The sequence below is a fragment of the Betta splendens genome, chromosome 1, assembly GCF_900634795.4.
Source record: "Betta splendens chromosome 1, fBetSpl5.4, whole genome shotgun sequence".
NCBI lineage: Eukaryota > Metazoa > Chordata > Actinopteri > Anabantiformes > Osphronemidae > Betta > Betta splendens.
The window spans coordinates 21,278,957-21,296,450 of NC_040881.3; the positions used below are offsets into that span (position 1 = coordinate 21,278,957).

Below are 17,494 nucleotides of genomic sequence, written 5' to 3' on the forward strand. Positions count from 1 at the left end.
ATCTGCTGGTCCACTCTGTGGAGGAACCATGAAGAACTAGAAAAAGTAATTTCTCGAGAAATTACGTGGGAGAGCTGATCTGCTGCCGCAACGATGACAAACGCTGATTAAGCTGCTGACGTCAAAAAGTTGACTTTGGCAAAACGATGAAAACGATGAAAACGTTGACAAAGAATAAAATGATGACAAAAGATGGCGATTAAAAAGATGATGAATAAAAAGATGACCAATGTCATACTAAGACAAGATTAAAATATGACAATGATTCAAAAGTTGACCAAGGTAAAAAATATATCAAAGATTAAAAAGTTGACCAGAGTGCATTGTTGACAATCATAAATAAGCTGACTACAGTAGCTTTTTAATTTGAAGAAAGTATTTGTAAATAATTACCTGTGTAATAGTTTAATAACTAGTAAAAATTTACCAGTCAGAAACAAAAATCTTGCCATTTAAGGTAATAAATTACATTGGTGCTTTTATTTTGAAAGGATTTAGAGGTTGTGTGTGGGTGATTACTAAACTATAAAATAGTCATTAGATAGTCATAATTTATCATTCAATAGCAACAATAGCCCTATTAAAGCAAAAGATTTAGATTCAGCCCTTTCAGAATAAAAGCACCCTAATAAGTTTGAGTGGCTATTTACTGAACTCTAAAGTAGTCTCTATAACGATTGGCAAGTATTCAGAACCACAAAGTTTTTAATCAATCTTGCCATTAAAGGTAATAAATTGTAATTGGTGCTTTTATTTTGAAAGGATTTAGAGGAAACGTGTGGGGGTAATAGCGTAACTGTCAATTAGTCTTTAAATAATCATAATTAACCATTCAAAGGCAAAAATGGTGCAGTTAAAGCTAATAATTGGCATTGGTGCTTTTATTTTGAAAGGATGTAGAGGAAGCATGTGTGGGTAATTACTAAACTGTTAATCTATCTTTAAAAAGTCATAATTACCCATCTAAAAGCAGAAATATTGCTATTAAAGCTAAATATTTGGCTTGGTGCTTTTATTTTGAAAGGATTTAGAGGAAGTGTGTGCTTAATTACTACACAATCCAATAGTGTAGATGAGTAACCAGTAATAAGCATGGAACTGCTGTCTACACTGAGAATCAGGATTTTGACCTGTCAGTCAAATCTGCAGCTGCGCCGTCGCCATGGAGACGAAAGGCGGGAAAATCAGGCTCACTCTGCTCTGTAAAAGCAGAGTTTCACCCTGTATAAACAGGCTTGTTCCAGCTAAACCATAATAGATATCACAAAAATTATTTCATTTTACGAGTCCCAAGTCTTCAATGAGCAAATGGTGTGAATTTTATGTTTGAGGACAAATGTTTGTAGCCGCAGTCGCAATTTCAAAATACTTCTCCTCTTGTTTTTCTCCCCAGACGTCTGCCGAAAATTATCATTAGAGTCTATGGGAGAATTTCGGGATCTCTCTGCGCTTTGAGGTTGATAGCGACTAAAGTATAGGTCTGAGAGTAAAGCCAGACACATCATTAGAAAGAAGACAAGTATGACTACGATTTACTGAAATAATTACATTGATAGAGTGAAAATTGTGGCTGTAGTGACGAGTTAAAGACAGAAGTTCTATCTTAAAAAAACGTCCCCTCGCACTCTGGCTGTGACATCACACACTCTAAATAACCCAATACACACTAATGGAAAAGATGAAAATTGACCAAAAACCACCCAATATTTAAACTGCTATAAATCAGAAACTATTAAAGATATTTTAACGATTTCTGGAAGATTAATAGTTGAATAGTTGAAGATTATTTTGTAGTTTAAATGGTGTCTGTAGCCTAAAGTATGCGGAAGTAGTTAAAGCTGAAAGTAGACAAAGCTGAAGAGAATTTGAAAAGTTGTTCCCATTCATTTCAATGGGAAAAAAAAGTTAAAAAAAGCTTAATAACTTGAAAAATATGAAACATATGAATGAGAAAAGTAATAGCACACTTCTCCTTAAAAAGCTGAACATTTTGATATTGGAATCGTTTCTGTAGCTGAAAGTATGCGGGACTAGTTAGATGCAGAAAAACGGGGGGAAGAAAAATAATAATAACTAGAAAAAGTAATTTCTCGAGAAATTACGTGGAAGAGCTGATCTGCTGCCGCAACGAGGACAAGCGCTGATTAAGCTGCTGACGTCAAAAAGTTGACTACGGCAAAACGATGAAAACGATGAAAACGAGAAAACGTTGACAAAGATTAAAACGATGACAAAAGATGGCGATTAAAAAAATGATGATTAAAAATATGACCATGGTCATACTATGACAATATTAAAGAGATGACAATGATTCAAAAGTTGACCACGGTTAAAAGATGTCAAAGATTAAAAAGTTGACCAAGGGGCATTGTTGACAATCATAAATAAGCTGACTATCTTTTTGATTTGAAGAAAGTATTTGTAAATAATTACCTAACTGTGTAATATTTTAATAACTAGTAGAAATTTACCAGTCAGAAACAAAAATCTTGCCATTTAAGGTAATAAATTACATTGGTGCTTTTATTTTGAAAGGATTTAGAGGTTGTGTGTGGGCAATTACTAAATTATAAAATAGTCATTAGATAGTCATAATTTATCATTCAATAGCAAGAATAGCCCTATTAAAGCAAAAGATTTAGATTTAGCCCTTTCAGAATAAAAGCACCCTAATAAGTTTGAGTGGCTATTTACTGAACTCTAAAGTAGTCCCATTAACGATTGGTAAGTATTCAGAACCACAAATTATTTTAATCAATCTTGCCATTAAAGGTAATAAATTGTAATTGGTGCTTTTATTTTGAAAGGATTTAAAGGAAATGTGTGGGGGTAATAGCGTAACTGTCAATTAGTCTTTAATTACCCATTCAAAGGCAAAAACAGTGCAGTTAAAGCTAATAATTGGCATTGGTGCTTTTATTTTGAAAGGATGTAGAGGAAGCACGCGTGGGTAATTACTAAACTGTTAATCTATCTTTAAATAGTCATAATTACCCATCTAAAAGTTGAAATAATGCTATTAAAGCTAATTATTTGGCTTGGTGCTTTTATTTTGAAAGGATTTAGAGGAAGTGTGTGCTTAATTACTACACAATCCAATAGTGTAGTTGAGTAATCAGTAATAAGCATGGAACTGCTGTCTACACTGAGCATCAGCAGTTTGACCTGTCAGTGAAATCTGCAGCTGCGCCATCGCCATGGAGACGAAAGGCGGGAAAATCAGGCTCACTCTGCTCTGTAAAAGCAGAGTTTCACCCTGTATAAACAGGCTTGTTCCAGCTAAACCATGATAGTTATCACAAAAATTATTTCATTTTACGAGTCCCAAGGCTTCAATGAGCAAATGGTGTGAATTTTATGTTTAAGGACAAAAGCTTGTAGCCACAGTCGCAATTTCAAAATATGTCTCCTCTGTTTTTCTCCCCAGACGTCTGCCGAAAATTATCATTAGAGTCTATGGGAGAATTTCGGGATCTCTCTGCGCTTTGAGGTTGATAGCGACTAAAGTATAGGTCTGAGGGTATATCCAGACACATCATTAGAAAGAAGACAAGTATGACTACGATTTAGTGAAGTACTTATGTTGATAGAGTAAAAATTGTGGCTGTAGTGACGAGTTAGAGACAGAAGTTCTGTCTTAAAAAAGCGCACCTTCTCACTGTAGCTGTGACATCACGCACTCTAACAGAGCCAATACACACTAATGGAAAAGCTGAAAATTTAACAAAAACCACACGATATTTAAACGCTCACAAGTCGAAAACTATAAAAGATACGAGGACGCTGATTTACACGGAGAACGTTGAAAGATGATAGACGCTTTTGACGTTAAAATGACGTTTCTACGCCAAAGTATGACGATGATAGACGCTGATGAAAAGAGGGAAGTTGACAGAAAGTTGAACGATGATTCCCATAGACGACCATTATAAAAAAACGACGGAAAACGTTGAATAACGTTAAAAGTTGAAAAGCTGAAAACGTGAAAAGTAATAGCCTGCATCGTCTAACGATGACGCACGTTTAGAACGTTGAACGATGATTCTGCGATGAAGCGTTGAGAAGTAGATAGCGACCGAAAAACGGGGCGAAATAATAAGAATAATAATAATAACTAGAAAAAGTAATTTCTCAAGAAATTACGTGGGAGAGCTGATCTGCTGCCGCAACGATGACAAACGCTGATTAAGCTGCTGACGTCAAAAAGTTGACTACGGCAAAACAATGAAAACGATGAAAACGAGAAAACGTTGACAAAGATTAAAACGATGACAAAAGATGGCGATTAAAAAGATGATGATTAAAAAGATGACCAAGGTCATACTATGACAATATTAAAGAGATGACAATGATTCAAAAGTTGACCAAGGTTAAAAGATGTCAAAGATTAAAAGGTTGACCAATGTGCATTGTTGACAATCATAAATAGGCTGACTATCTTTTTGATTTGAAGAAAGTATTTGTAAATAATTACCTAACTGTGTAATATTTTAATAACTAGTAGAAATTTACCAGTCAGAAACAAAAATCTTGCCATTTAAGGTAATAAATTACATTGGTGCTTTTATTTTGAAAGGATTTAGAGGTTGTGTGTGGGCAATTACTAAACTATAAAATAGTCATTAGATAGTCATAATTTATCATTCAATAGCAAGAATAGCCCTATTAAAGCAAAAGATTTAGATTTAGCCCTTTCAGAATAAAAGCACCCTAATAAGTTTGAGTGGCTATTTACTGAACTCTAAAGTAGTCTCATTAACGATTGGTTAGTATTCAGAACCACAAACTTTCTAATCAATCTTGCCATTAAAAGTAAAAAATTGTAATTGGTGCTTTTATTTTGAAAGGATTTAGAGGAAATGTGTGGGGGTAATAGCGTAACTGTCAACTAGTCTTTAAATAATCATAATTACCCATTCAAAGGCAAAAACAGTGCAGTTAAAGCTAATAATTGGAATTGGTGCTTTTATTTTGAAAGGATGTAGAGGAAGCACGTGTGGGTAATTACTAAACTGTTAATGTATCTTTAAATAGTCATAATTACCCATCTAAAAGTTGAAATATTGCTATTAAAGCTAATTATTTGGCTTGGTGCTTTTATTTTGAAAGGATTTAGAGGAAGTGTGTGCTTAATTACTACACAATCCAATAGTGTAGTTGAGTAATCAGTAATAAGCATGGAACTGCTGTCTACACTGAGCATCAGCAGTTTGACCTGTCAGTGAAATCTGCAGCTGCGCCGTCGCCATGGAGACGAAAGGCGGGAAAATCAGGCTCACTCTGCTCTGTAAAAGCAGAGTTTCACCCTGTATAAACAGGCTTGTTCCAGCTAAACCATGATAGTTATCACAAAAATTATTTCATTTTACGAGTCCCAAGGCTTCAATGAGCAAATGGTGTGAATTTTATATTTGAGGATAAAAGATTGTAGCCACAGTGGCAATTTCAAAATATGTCTCCTCTGTTTTTCTCCCCAGACGTGTGCCAAAAATTATCATTAGAGTCTATGGGAGAATTTCGGGATCTCTCTGCGCTTTGAGGTTGATAGCGACTAAAGTATAGGTCTGAGGGTATATCCAGACACATCATTAGAAAGAAGACAAGTATGACTACGATTTAGTGAAGTAATTATGTTGATAGAGTAAAAATTGTGGCTGTAGTGACGAGTTAGAGACAGAAGTTCTGTCTTAAAAAAACGCACCTTCTCACTGTAGCTGTGACATCACGCACTCTAACTGACCCAATACACACTAATGGAAAAGCTGAAAATTTAACAAAAACCACACGATATTTAAACGCTCACAAGTCGAAAACTATAAAAGATACGAGGACGCTGATTTACACGGAGAACGTTGAAAGATGATAGACGCTTTTGACGTTGAAATGACGTTTCTACGCCAAAGTATGACGATGATAGACGCTGATGAAAAGAGGGAAGTTGACAGAAAGTTGAACGATGATTCCCATAGACGACCATTATAAAAAAACAACGGAAAACGTTGAATAACGTTAAAAGTTGAAAAGCTGAAAACGTGAAAAGTAATAGCCTGCATCGTCTAACGATGACACACGTTTAGAACGTTGAACGATGATTTTGCGATGAAGCGTTGAGAAGTAGATAGCGACCGAAAAACGGGGCGAAATAATAAGAATAACTAGAAAAAGCAATTTCTCGAGAAATTACGTGGGAGAGCTGATCTGCTGCCGCAACGATGACAAACGCTGATTAAGCTGCTGACGTCAAAAAAGTTGACTACGTCCAAAAGTTGACTACGGCAAAGCGATGAAAACGAGAAAACGTTGACAAAGAATAAAACGATGACAAAAGATGGCGATTAAAAAGATGACCAATGTCATACTAGGACAAGATTAAAATATGACAATGATTCAAAAGTTGACCAAGGTTAAAAGATGTCAAAGATTAAAAAGTTGACCAAGGTGCATTGTTAACAACCATAAATAAGATGACTATCTTTTTGATTTGAAGAAAGTATTTGTAAATAATTGCCTAACTGTGTAATAGTTTAATAACCATTAAAAATTTACCAGTCAGAAACAAAAATCTTGCCATTTAAGATAATAAATTACATTGGTGCTTTTATTTTGAAAGGATTTAGAGGTTGTGTGTGAGTGATTACTAAATTATAAAATAGTCATTAGATAGTCATAATTTATCATTCAATAGCAACAATAGCCCTATTAAAGCAAAAGATTTAGATTTAGCCCTTTCAGAATAAAAGCACCCTAATAAGTTTGAGTGGCTATTTACTGAACTCTAAAGTAGTCTCATTAACGATTGGTAAGTATTCAGAACCACAAACTTTCTAATCAATCTTGCCATTAAAAGTAAAAAATTGTAATTGGTGCATTTATTTTGAAAGGATTTAGAGGAAATGTGTGGGGGTAATAGCGTAACTGTCAACTAATCTTTAAATAATCATAATTACCCATTCAAAGGCAAAAACAGTGCAGTTAAAGCTAATAATTGGCATTGGTGCTTTTATTTTGAAAGGATGTAGAGGAAGCATGTGTGGGTCATTACTAAACTGTTAATCTATATTTAAACAGTCATAATTACCCATCTAAAAGCAGAAATATTGCTATTAAAGCCAATTATTTGGCTTGGTGCTTTTATTTTGAAAGGATTTAGAGGAAGTGTGTGCTTAATTACTACACAATCCAATAGTGTAGTTGAGTAATCAGTAACAAGCATGGAACTGCTGTCTACACTGAGCATCAGGAGTTTGACCTGTCAGTGAAATCTGCAGCTGCGCCGTCGCCATGGAGACGAAAGGCGGGAAAATCAGGCTCACTCTGCTCTGTAAAAGCAGAGTTTCACCCTGTATAAACAGGCTTGTTTCAGCTAAACCATGATAGTTATCACAAAAATTATTTCATTTTACGAGTCCCAAGGCTTCAATGAGCAAATGGTGTGAATTTTATGTTTAAGGACAAAAGCTTGTAGCCACAGTGGCAATTTCAAAATATGTCTCCTCTGTTTTTCTCCTCAGACGTCTGCCAAAAATTATCATTAGAGTCAATGGGAGAATTTCAGTATCTCTCTGCACTTTGAGGTCGATAGTGACTAAAGTATAGGTCTGAGGGTATATCCAGACACATCATTAGAAAGAAGACACGTATGACTACGATTTAGAGAAGTAATTACGTTGATAGAGTAAAAATTGTGGCTGTAGTGACGAGTTAGAGACAGAAGTTCTGTCTTAAAAAAGCGCACCTTCTCACTGTAGCTGTGACATCACGCACTCTAGCAGAGCCAATACACACTAATGGAAAAGCTGAAAATTTAACTAAAACCACACGATATTTAAACGCTCGCAAGTTGAAAACTATAAAAGATACGAGGACGCTGATTTACACGGAGAACGATGAAAGATGATAGATGCTTTTGACGTTGAAATAACGTTTCTACGCCAAAGTATGACGATGATAGACGCTGATGAAAAGAGGGAAGTTGACAGAAAGTTGAACGATGATTCCCATAGACGACCATTATAAAAAAACGACGAAAAACGTTGAATAACGTTAAAAGTTTAAAAGTTGAAAACGTGAAAAGTAATAGCCTGCATCGTCTAACGATGACGCACGTTTAGAACGTTGAACGATGATTCTACGTTGAAGCGTTGAGAAGTAGATAGCGACCGAAAAACGGGGCGAAATAATAAGAATAATAATAATAAAGAGCGAAGATCTCAATAGTGTGAGAGCTGTTCAGCTCTCCCACTAATAATAATAAAGAGCGAAGATCTCAATAGTGTGAGAGCTGTTCAGCTCTCCCACTAATAATAAAGAGCGAAGATCTCAATAGTGTGAGAGCTGTTCAGCTCTCCCACTAACTAGAAAAAGTAATTTCTCGAGAAATTACGTGGGAGAGCTGATCTGCTGCCGCAACGATGACAAACGCTGATTAAGCTGCTGACGTCAAAAAAGTTGACTACGTCCAAAAGTTGACTACGGCAAAGCGATGAAAACGAGAAAACGTTGACAAAGAATAAAACGATGACAAAAGATGGCGATTAAAAAGATGATGAATAAAAAGATGACCAATGTCATACTAAGACAAGATTAAAATATGACAATGATTCAAAAGTTGACCAAGGTAAAAAATATATCAAAGATTAAAAAGTTGACCAGAGTGCATTGTTGACAATCATAAATAAGCTGACTAGCTTTTTAATTTGAAGAAAGTATTTGTAAATAATTACCTGTGTAATAGTTTAATAACTAGTAAAAATTTACCAGTCAGAAACAAAAATCTTGCCATTTAAGGTAATAAATTACATTGGTGCTTTTATTTTGAAAGGATTTAGAGGTTGTGTGTGGGTGATTACTAAACTATAGAATAGTCATTAGATAGTCATAATTTATCATCCAATAGCAAGAATAGCCCTATTAAAGCAAAAGATTTAGATTTAGCCCTTTCAGAATAAAAGCACCCTAATAAGTTTGAGTGGCTATTTACTGAACTCTAAAGTAGTCTCTATAACGATTGGCAAGTATTCAGAACCACAAAGTTTCTAATCAATCTTGCCATTAAAGGTAATAAATTGTAATTGGTGCTTTTATTTTGAAAGGATTTAGAGGAAATGTGTGGGGGTAATAGCGTAACTGTCAATTAGTCTTTAAATAATCATAATTACCCATTCAAAGGCAAAAACAGTGCAGTTAAAGCTAATAATTGGCATTGGTGCTTTTATTTTGAAAGGATTTAGAGGAAGCATGTGTGGGTAATTACTAAATTGTTAATCTATCTTTAAATAGTCATAATTACCCATCTAAAAGTTTAAATATTGCTATTAAAGCTAATTATTTGGCTTGGTGCTTTTATTTTGAAAGGATTTAGAGGAAGTGTGTGCTTAATTACTATACAATCCAATAGTGTAGTTGAGTAATCAGTAATAAGCATGGAACTGCTGTCTACACTGAGCATCAGCAGTTTGACCTGTCAGTGAAATCTGCAGCTGCGCCGTCGCCATGGAGACGAAAGGCGGGAAAATCAGGCTCACTCTGCTCTGTAAAAGCAGAGTTTCACCCTATATAAACAGGCTTGTTTCAGCTAAACCATGATAGTTATCACAAAAATTATTTCATTTTACGAGTCCCAAGGCTTCAATGAGCAAATGGTGTGAATTTTATGTTTGAGGATAAAAGCTTGTAGCCACAGTGGCAATTTCAAAATATGTCTCCTCTGTTTTTCTCCCCAGACGTCTGCCGAAAATTATCATTAGAGTCTATGGGAGAATTTCGGGATCTCTCTGCGCTTTGAGGTTGATAGCGACTAAAGTATAGGTCTGAGGGTATATCCAGACACATCATTAGAAAGAAGACAAGTATGACTACGATTTAGTGAAGTAATTATGTTGATAGAGTAAAAATTGTGGCTGTAGTGACGAGTTAGAGACAGAAGTTCTGTCTTAAAAAAGTGCACCTTCTCACTGTAGCTGTGACATCACGCACTCTAACTGACCCAATACACACTAATGGAAAAGCTGAAAATTTAACAAAAACCACACCATATTTAAATGCTCACAAGTCGAAAACTATAAAAGATACGAGGACGCTGATTTACACGGAGAACGCTGAAAGATGATAGACGCTTTTGACGTTGAAATGACGTTTCTACGCCAAAGTATGACGATGACAGAAGCTGACGAAAAGAGGCAAGTTGACAAAAAGTTGAACGATGATTCCCATAGACGACCATTATAAAAAAACGACGAAAAACGTTGAATAACGTTAAAAGTTGAAAAGCTGAAAACGTGAAAAGTAATAGCCCCCATCCCCTAAAGACGACACACGTTTAGAAAGTTGAACGGCGATTCTACGACGAAGCGTTGAGACGATGAAAGCGACCGAAAAACGGGGCGAAATAAGAAGAAAAACTAGAAAAAGTAATTTCTCGAGAAATTACGTGGGAGAGCTGATCTGCTGCCGCAACGATGACAAACGCTGATTAAGCTGCTGACGTCAAAAAGTTGACTGCGTCCAAAAGTTGACTACGGCAAAAAGATGAAAACGATGAAAACGAGAAAACGTTGACAAAGAATAAAACGATGACAAAAGATGGCGATTTAAAAAAATTCCTAATTTGACCAAGCTGAAAAGATGTCAAAGATTAAAAAGTTGACCAAGGTGCATTGTTGACAATCATAAATAAGCTGACTATCTTTTTGATTTGAAGAAAGTATTTGTAAAGCATTACCTAACTGTGTAATAGTTTAATAAGTAGTAGAAATTTACCAGTCAGAAACAAAAATCTTGCCATTTAAGGTAATGAATTGTAATTGGTGCTTTTATTTTGAAAGGATTTAGAAGAAATGTGTGGGGGTAATAGCGTAACTGTCAATTAGTCTTTAAATAATCATAATTACCCATTCAAAGGCAAAAACAGTGCAGTTAAACCTAATAATTGGCAATGGTGCTTTTATTTTGAAAGGATGTAGAGGAAGCATGTGTGGGTATTTACTAAACTGTTAATCTATCTTTAAATAGTCATAATTACCCATCTAAAAGCAGAAATATTGCTATTAAAGATAATTATTTGGCTTGGTGCTTTTATTTTGAAAGGATTTAGAGGAAGTGTGTGCTTAATTACTACACAATCCAATAGTGTAGTTGAGTGATCAGTAATAAGCATGGAACTTCTGTCTACACTGAGCATCAGCAGTTTGACCTGTCAGTGAAATCTGCAGCTGCGCCGTCGCCATGGAGACGAAAGGCGGGAAAATCAGGCTCACTCTGCTCTGTAAAAGCAGAGTTTCACCCTGTATAAACAGGCTTGTTCCAGCTAAATCATGATAGTTATCACAAAAATTATTTCATTTTACGAGTCCCAAGGCTTCAATGAGCAAATGGTGTGAATTTTATGTTTAAGGACAAAAGCTTGTAGCCACAGTGGCAAATTTAAAATACATCTCCTCTGTTTTTCTCCCCAGACGTCTGCCAAATATTATCATTAGAGTCTATGGGAGAATTTCAGGATGTCTCTGCGCTTTGAGGTTGATAGCGACTAAAGTATAGGTCTGAGGGTATATCCAGACACATCATTAGAAAGAGGACAATTATGACTACGATTTAGTGAAGTAATTACGTTGATAGAGTAAAAATTGTGGCTGTAGTGACAAGTTAAAGACAGAAGTTCTGTCTTAAAAAAGCGCACCTTCTCACTGTAGCTGTGACATCACGCACTCTAACTGACCCAATACACACTAATGGAAAAGCTGAAAATTTAACAAAAACCACACGATATTTAAACGCTCACAAGTCGAAAACTATAAAAGATACGAGGACGCTGATTTAAACGGAGAACGCTGAAAGATGATAGACGCTTTTGACGTTGAATTGACGTTTCTACGCCAAAGTATGACGATGACAGAAGCTGACGAAAAGAGGCAAGTTGACAAAAAGTTGAACGATGATTCCCATAGACGACCATTATAAAAAAACGACGAAAATTGTTGAATAACGTTAAAAGTTGAAAAGCTGAAAACGTGAAAAGTAATAGCCTGCATCGTCTAACGATGACACACGTTTAGAACGTTGAACGATGATTCTACGATGAAGCGTTGAGAAGTAGATAGCGACCGAAAAACAGGGCGAAATAATAAGAAAAACTAGAAAAAGTAATTTCTCGAGAAATTACGTGGGAGAGCTGATCTGCTGCCGTAACGATGACAAACGCTGATTAAGCTGCTGACGTCAAAAAGTTGACTACGGCAAAACGATGAAAACGATGAAAACGATGAAAACGAGAAAACGTTGAAAAAATTAAAACGATGACAGAAGATGGCGATTAAAAAGATGATGATTAAAAAGATGTATAAGGTCATACTATGACAATATTAAAGAGATGACAATGATTCAAAAGTTGACCAAGGTTAAAAGATGTCAAAGATTAAAAAGTTGACCAAGGTGCATTGTTGACAATCATAAATAAGCTGACTATCTTTTTAATTTGAAGAAAATATTTGTAAATAATTACCTAACTGTGTAATAGTTTAATAACTAGTAGAAATTTACCAGTCAGAAACGAAAATCTTGCCATTTAAGGTAATAAATTACATTGGTGCTTTTATTTTGAAAGGATTTAGAGGTTGTGTGTGGGCGATTACTAAACTATAAAATAGTCATTAGATAGTCATAATTTATCATAAAATAGCAAGAATAGCCCTATTAAAGCAAAAGATTTAGATTAAGCCCTTTCAGAATAAAAGCACCCTAATAAGTGTGAGTGGTTATTTACTGAACTCTAAAGTAGTCTCATTAACGATTGGTAAGTATTCAGAACCAGAAATGTTCTAATCAATCTTGCCATTAAAGGTAATAAATTGTAATTGGTGCTTTTATTTTGAAAGGATTTAGAGGAAATGTGTGGGGGTAATAGCGTAACTGTCAATTAGTTTTTAAATAATCATAATTACCCACTCAAAGGCAAGAACAGTGCAGTTAAAGCTAATAATTGGCATTGGTGCTTTTATTTTGAAAGGATTTAGAGGAAGCATGTGTGGGTAATTACTAAACTGTTAATCTATCTTTAAAAAGTCATAATTACCCATCTAAAAGCAGAAATACTGCTATTAAAGCTAATTATTTGGCTTGGTGCTTTTATTTTGAAAGGATTTAGAGGAAGTGCGTGCTTAATCACTACACAATCCAATAGTGTGGTTGACTAATCAGTAACAAGCATGGAACTGCTCTGTACACTGAGCATCAGCAGTTTGACCTGTCAGTCAAATCTGCAGCTGCGCCGTCGCCATGGAGACGAAAGGCGGGAAAATCAGGCTCACTCTGCTCTGTAAAAGCAGAGTTTCACCCTGTATAAACAGGCTTGTTCCAGCTAAACCATGATAGTTATCACAAAAATTATTTCATTTTACGAGTCCCAAGGCTTCAATGAGCAAATGGTGTGAATTTTATATTTAAGGATAAAAGCTTGTAGCCACAGTGGCAATTTCAAAATATGTCTCCTCTGTTTTTCTCCCCAGACGTCTGCCGAAAATTATCATTAGAGTCTAGGGGAGAATTTCGGGATCTCTCTGCACTTTGAGGTTGATAGCGACTAAAGTATAGGTCTGAGGGTAAAGCCAGACACATCATTAGAAAGAAGACAAGTATGACTACGATTTAGTGAAGTAATTACGTTGATAGAGTAAAAATTGTGGCTGTAGTGACGAGTTAGAGACAGAAGTTCTGTCTTAAAAAAGCGCACCTTCTCACTGTAGCTGTGACATCACGCACTCTAGCAGACGCAATACACACTAATGGAAAAGCTGAAAATTTAACAAAAACCACACGATATTTAAACGCTCATAGTCGAAAACTATAAAAGATACGAGGACGCTGATTTACACGGAGAACGCTGAAAGATGATAGACGCTTTTGACGTTGAAATGACGTTTCTACGCCAAAGTATGACGATGACAGAAGCTGACGAAAAGAGGAAAGTTGACAAAAAGTTGAACGACGATTCCCATAGACGACCATTATAAAAAAAACAACAGAAAAAGTTTAATAACGTTAAAAGTTGAAAAGCTGAAAACGTGAAAAGTAATAGCCCCCATCTCCTAAAGACGACACACGTTTAGAAAGTTGAACGGCGATTCTACGACGAAGCGTTGAGACGATGAAAGCGACCGAAAAACGTGGCGAAATAATAATAATAAGAAAAATAAAGAGCGAAGATATCAATAGTGTGAGAGCTGTTCAGCTCTCCCACTAATAAAGAGCGAAGATATCAATAGTGTGAGAGCTGTTCAGCTCTCCCACTAATAATAAAGAGCGAAGATCTCAATAGTGTGAGAGCTGTTCAGCTCTCCCACTAATAAAGAGCGAAGATATCAATAGTGTGAGAGCTGTTCAGCTCTCCCACTAATAATAAAGCTTAGAAAAACAATACAGTGAATGCTTTGCAGCATTCACTGTGATAATAATAAAGCTTAGAAAAACAATACAGTGAATGCTTTGCAGCATTCACTGTGATAATAAAGACCGAAGATAACAATAGTGCGAGAGCTGTTCAGCTCTCCCACTAATGAGTCCACATAGAGACACACACAAGGTAAAGGTCCATGAAGCGATGAAGTGAACATCACAAATGAAGTTTCCAGTAGTAACTTCAATTTACTGCTGCAAGTGAAGAAGCTTCAAGACATTTGACCAAAACCTTCATGTAGAGACGTCAATAAACAGATTTGATCAGAGATGATCAGCTACTTCCTTTGACGTCAGAATTTCATTAAAAGAGGAGCAGCCTCTGAGACCCTCTACAGGATCAGAGCTTTAGCTACTGCTGGATGGAGATTTGATCAATGATCAGAGTGAAGAAAGTGTCTCCTTCACATCAACACTTCAAACACAAATCAACCAGAACAAGAAACAAATGTTTATCATCAGAGAAAGTTCACATCAAATTGTTCAGAATGATTCAAAGTGAAAACAACTCACTGTGACTGTGAAACAGGTTGGTCATTGAAATTATTATCAGCATCCTTCGACTGGTCGCTCTTGAAGGACACACAGCTGGGTCCAGGTCCAGGTCCATCATATCTTTGTCCCTGATGGGACCTGATAGAAAAACACCTACATGATGTAACACCTGCATCACCACCTAATCAATGACGTGTGTGACTTAGCATACCATAACATAACAAACACAGTGCGATTATTCTATCATTCAAATCAATATGAAGGTTAAGAATGATTAAACAACAAAATCAAATGCATGTGAATATCAAGGTTTCATAAGTAATTCTGAAAATGCCAATACAATTAAACTATTCTCACATGATAAATTGTTCTACTACCTAATAACACACTGTAAGAACACATTCCAATAACAATTAGGAGATCTGTCACGAATGAATCTGGACATTAGCGATCAAACTATTGTGGTGTTGAGCTCCTGTATGGGGTGCTGAATGTAAAAGAAGCACCTATAACTAGTTTTTTCACATTTAACTAAATGACACAACATGTTTTCTCACATTTAGTTAACTGTGCAAAAGTCTAAATGTATGTAAATGTAAATGTTAAATGTAAATGTTAAATGTAAATGTTAAATAATCGCTATGTGTACTGTTCGAGGTGTTTGAGTCTGCGTCACCGATCTGGGATAATAGGGGGAGGCTACTTAAATATTCAGTTTTACACCCGGCAATCATTTAACATTTTAATTTAACATTTAGATTTAACATTTGAATTTAGATTTAACACTTAACATTTAGATTTAACATTTATGTTTAGACTTTTGCACATTTAACTAAATTTGAGAAAACATGTGTCATTTAGTTAAATGTGACAAAACTAGTTATAGGTGCTCCTTTTACATTCGGCACCCCATACTCCTGTTATACTAACACAATCATACGGTCTGAGTACCTTACTGAAGAACATATGTATGTATGCATGGCGTACAGGACTTACAGAAGAATATGACATCTTTATTTAACTTTCATGAGCCGGATAAAGGAACTTAATGAAACGCACAAGGACACGTATTGCTTCCACCAGAGGATGGAAATGTTGCTCTGAGAGTTCAGGGTTAACGTTATCTCTATCCCAGCATACATGGGTGCTACACAGTTATATACAGCTAACAGTTGTTTTGGTGTTGTGTACAACAAAGTCCACATTTATTTACTCGAGCACCTCTTGAAAGACACAGCATCCCTAAGTCTTCAAACAAAATATGACCTTTTTCTGACCCTTTCTCTCTCTCACAACACACACACACACACACACACACACACACACACACACACACACACACACACACACACACACACACACACACACACACACACACACACACACAAACACACACCAGCCTTCAATGGGAAAGAGGCTGGATCTGGTAGAATACAATGAAAATGTCAAATATCACTTCTTTCCTTCAAGATGAAATGCTGACATCACAGAATGTATGGTTCTATAGTGTAATGGCAGGGATATTTAAAGATGTGGTTTAGACATCATTTTGCCTTCATCCTCCATTAGGTCAGTTAACAGTAGAAACTGTCTCTTACATTGTGTCTGAGGCTCCAGGTTCATTACTGAAGTTTAGAGGCTCATGTATGGACCAGTCACTCTTCATAGACAGACGGCTGGGTCCTGGAGGTTCGGCTCTTTGTCTCTGGTTCTGGGCTCTGCAAATACATGTTTTCATTCATATCACATCAGTCACAAATCAATTCTCTTATCAAAGTCATTTCTGTGGCTCTAAACACAAACTACTGCTGCTGCAGATCATCAAAACGTTTCACACTTATATCAGTTCTCAGATCAGATTCCAGCTGTTCTCTGTGTTTGACAGCTGTTAGAGACACTGAGACCAAACAAATCATTTCTCTGTTGTTTCATTATGTTTATCTTAATGATTAGGTTTACACATATGAAGTTCATCCAGAAGAACATGAACATCCTGGAAATTCATACAGTCAATTTATAAGATCAGAGAATAAACTAACAATGATTCATATCAGTGAGTTTGGATCAGTTCTTACTTTGTGTCTGAGGCTCCAGGTTCAGGACTGAATGATGGAGACTCACATTTGGACCAGTCGGTCACCAGTTAATGTGGTCACTGGTGTGATCCATCCATCCATTTTCAACTGCTTATCCGGGGCCAGGTCACGGATATATTATATATATATATTATATATTATTATATATATTTATATAATGTGTCTGCTGCACTTCTGAAGAATCAATAATCTGTTCTGGTCATGTTAACAGGTTGCAATGACTGTTCTATAACCCTTGTATTTTGGCAGAGTCATGGTCTAAGGAATATCTGGGATAGACTCCAGGATACAGACATTTACTTCTGAGTAAACACTTATTGTTGTCCACTGGTATCAGGTCAGAAGTTAGAACGAAACCAGATGTCTAGCTGACATAGGATCAGGGTCTTTAAGCTCGTGCCTCAGTCTTAAAGGGGCAGAGCCCCACAAACCGATGGATGACTTGATGATGTCTG

The 17,494-nt window shown here is 36.0% G+C and overlaps 1 long non-coding RNA gene across 3 annotated transcripts; it reads right to left on the minus strand.

Annotated features, from left to right (window-relative positions):
- LOC129604453 (uncharacterized) lies at nucleotides 1-17,081 on the minus strand. 3 transcript variants are annotated; one of them, XR_008695341.1, is made up of 4 exons: nucleotides 17,019-17,081; nucleotides 16,542-16,661; nucleotides 14,962-15,081; nucleotides 1-15 (listed from the first exon to the last, which is right to left on the minus strand). It is a non-coding gene; the product is annotated as an uncharacterized LOC129604453 (long non-coding RNA). The 3 variants fall into 3 exon arrangements; XR_008695340.1 differs by lacking the exon at nucleotides 1-15 and adding an exon at nucleotides 23-2,073 and having other exon boundaries at nucleotides 14,387-15,081; XR_008695339.1 differs by lacking the exon at nucleotides 1-15 and having other exon boundaries at nucleotides 13,575-15,081.
- Between the last annotated feature and the right edge of the window lie 413 nt (nucleotides 17,082-17,494).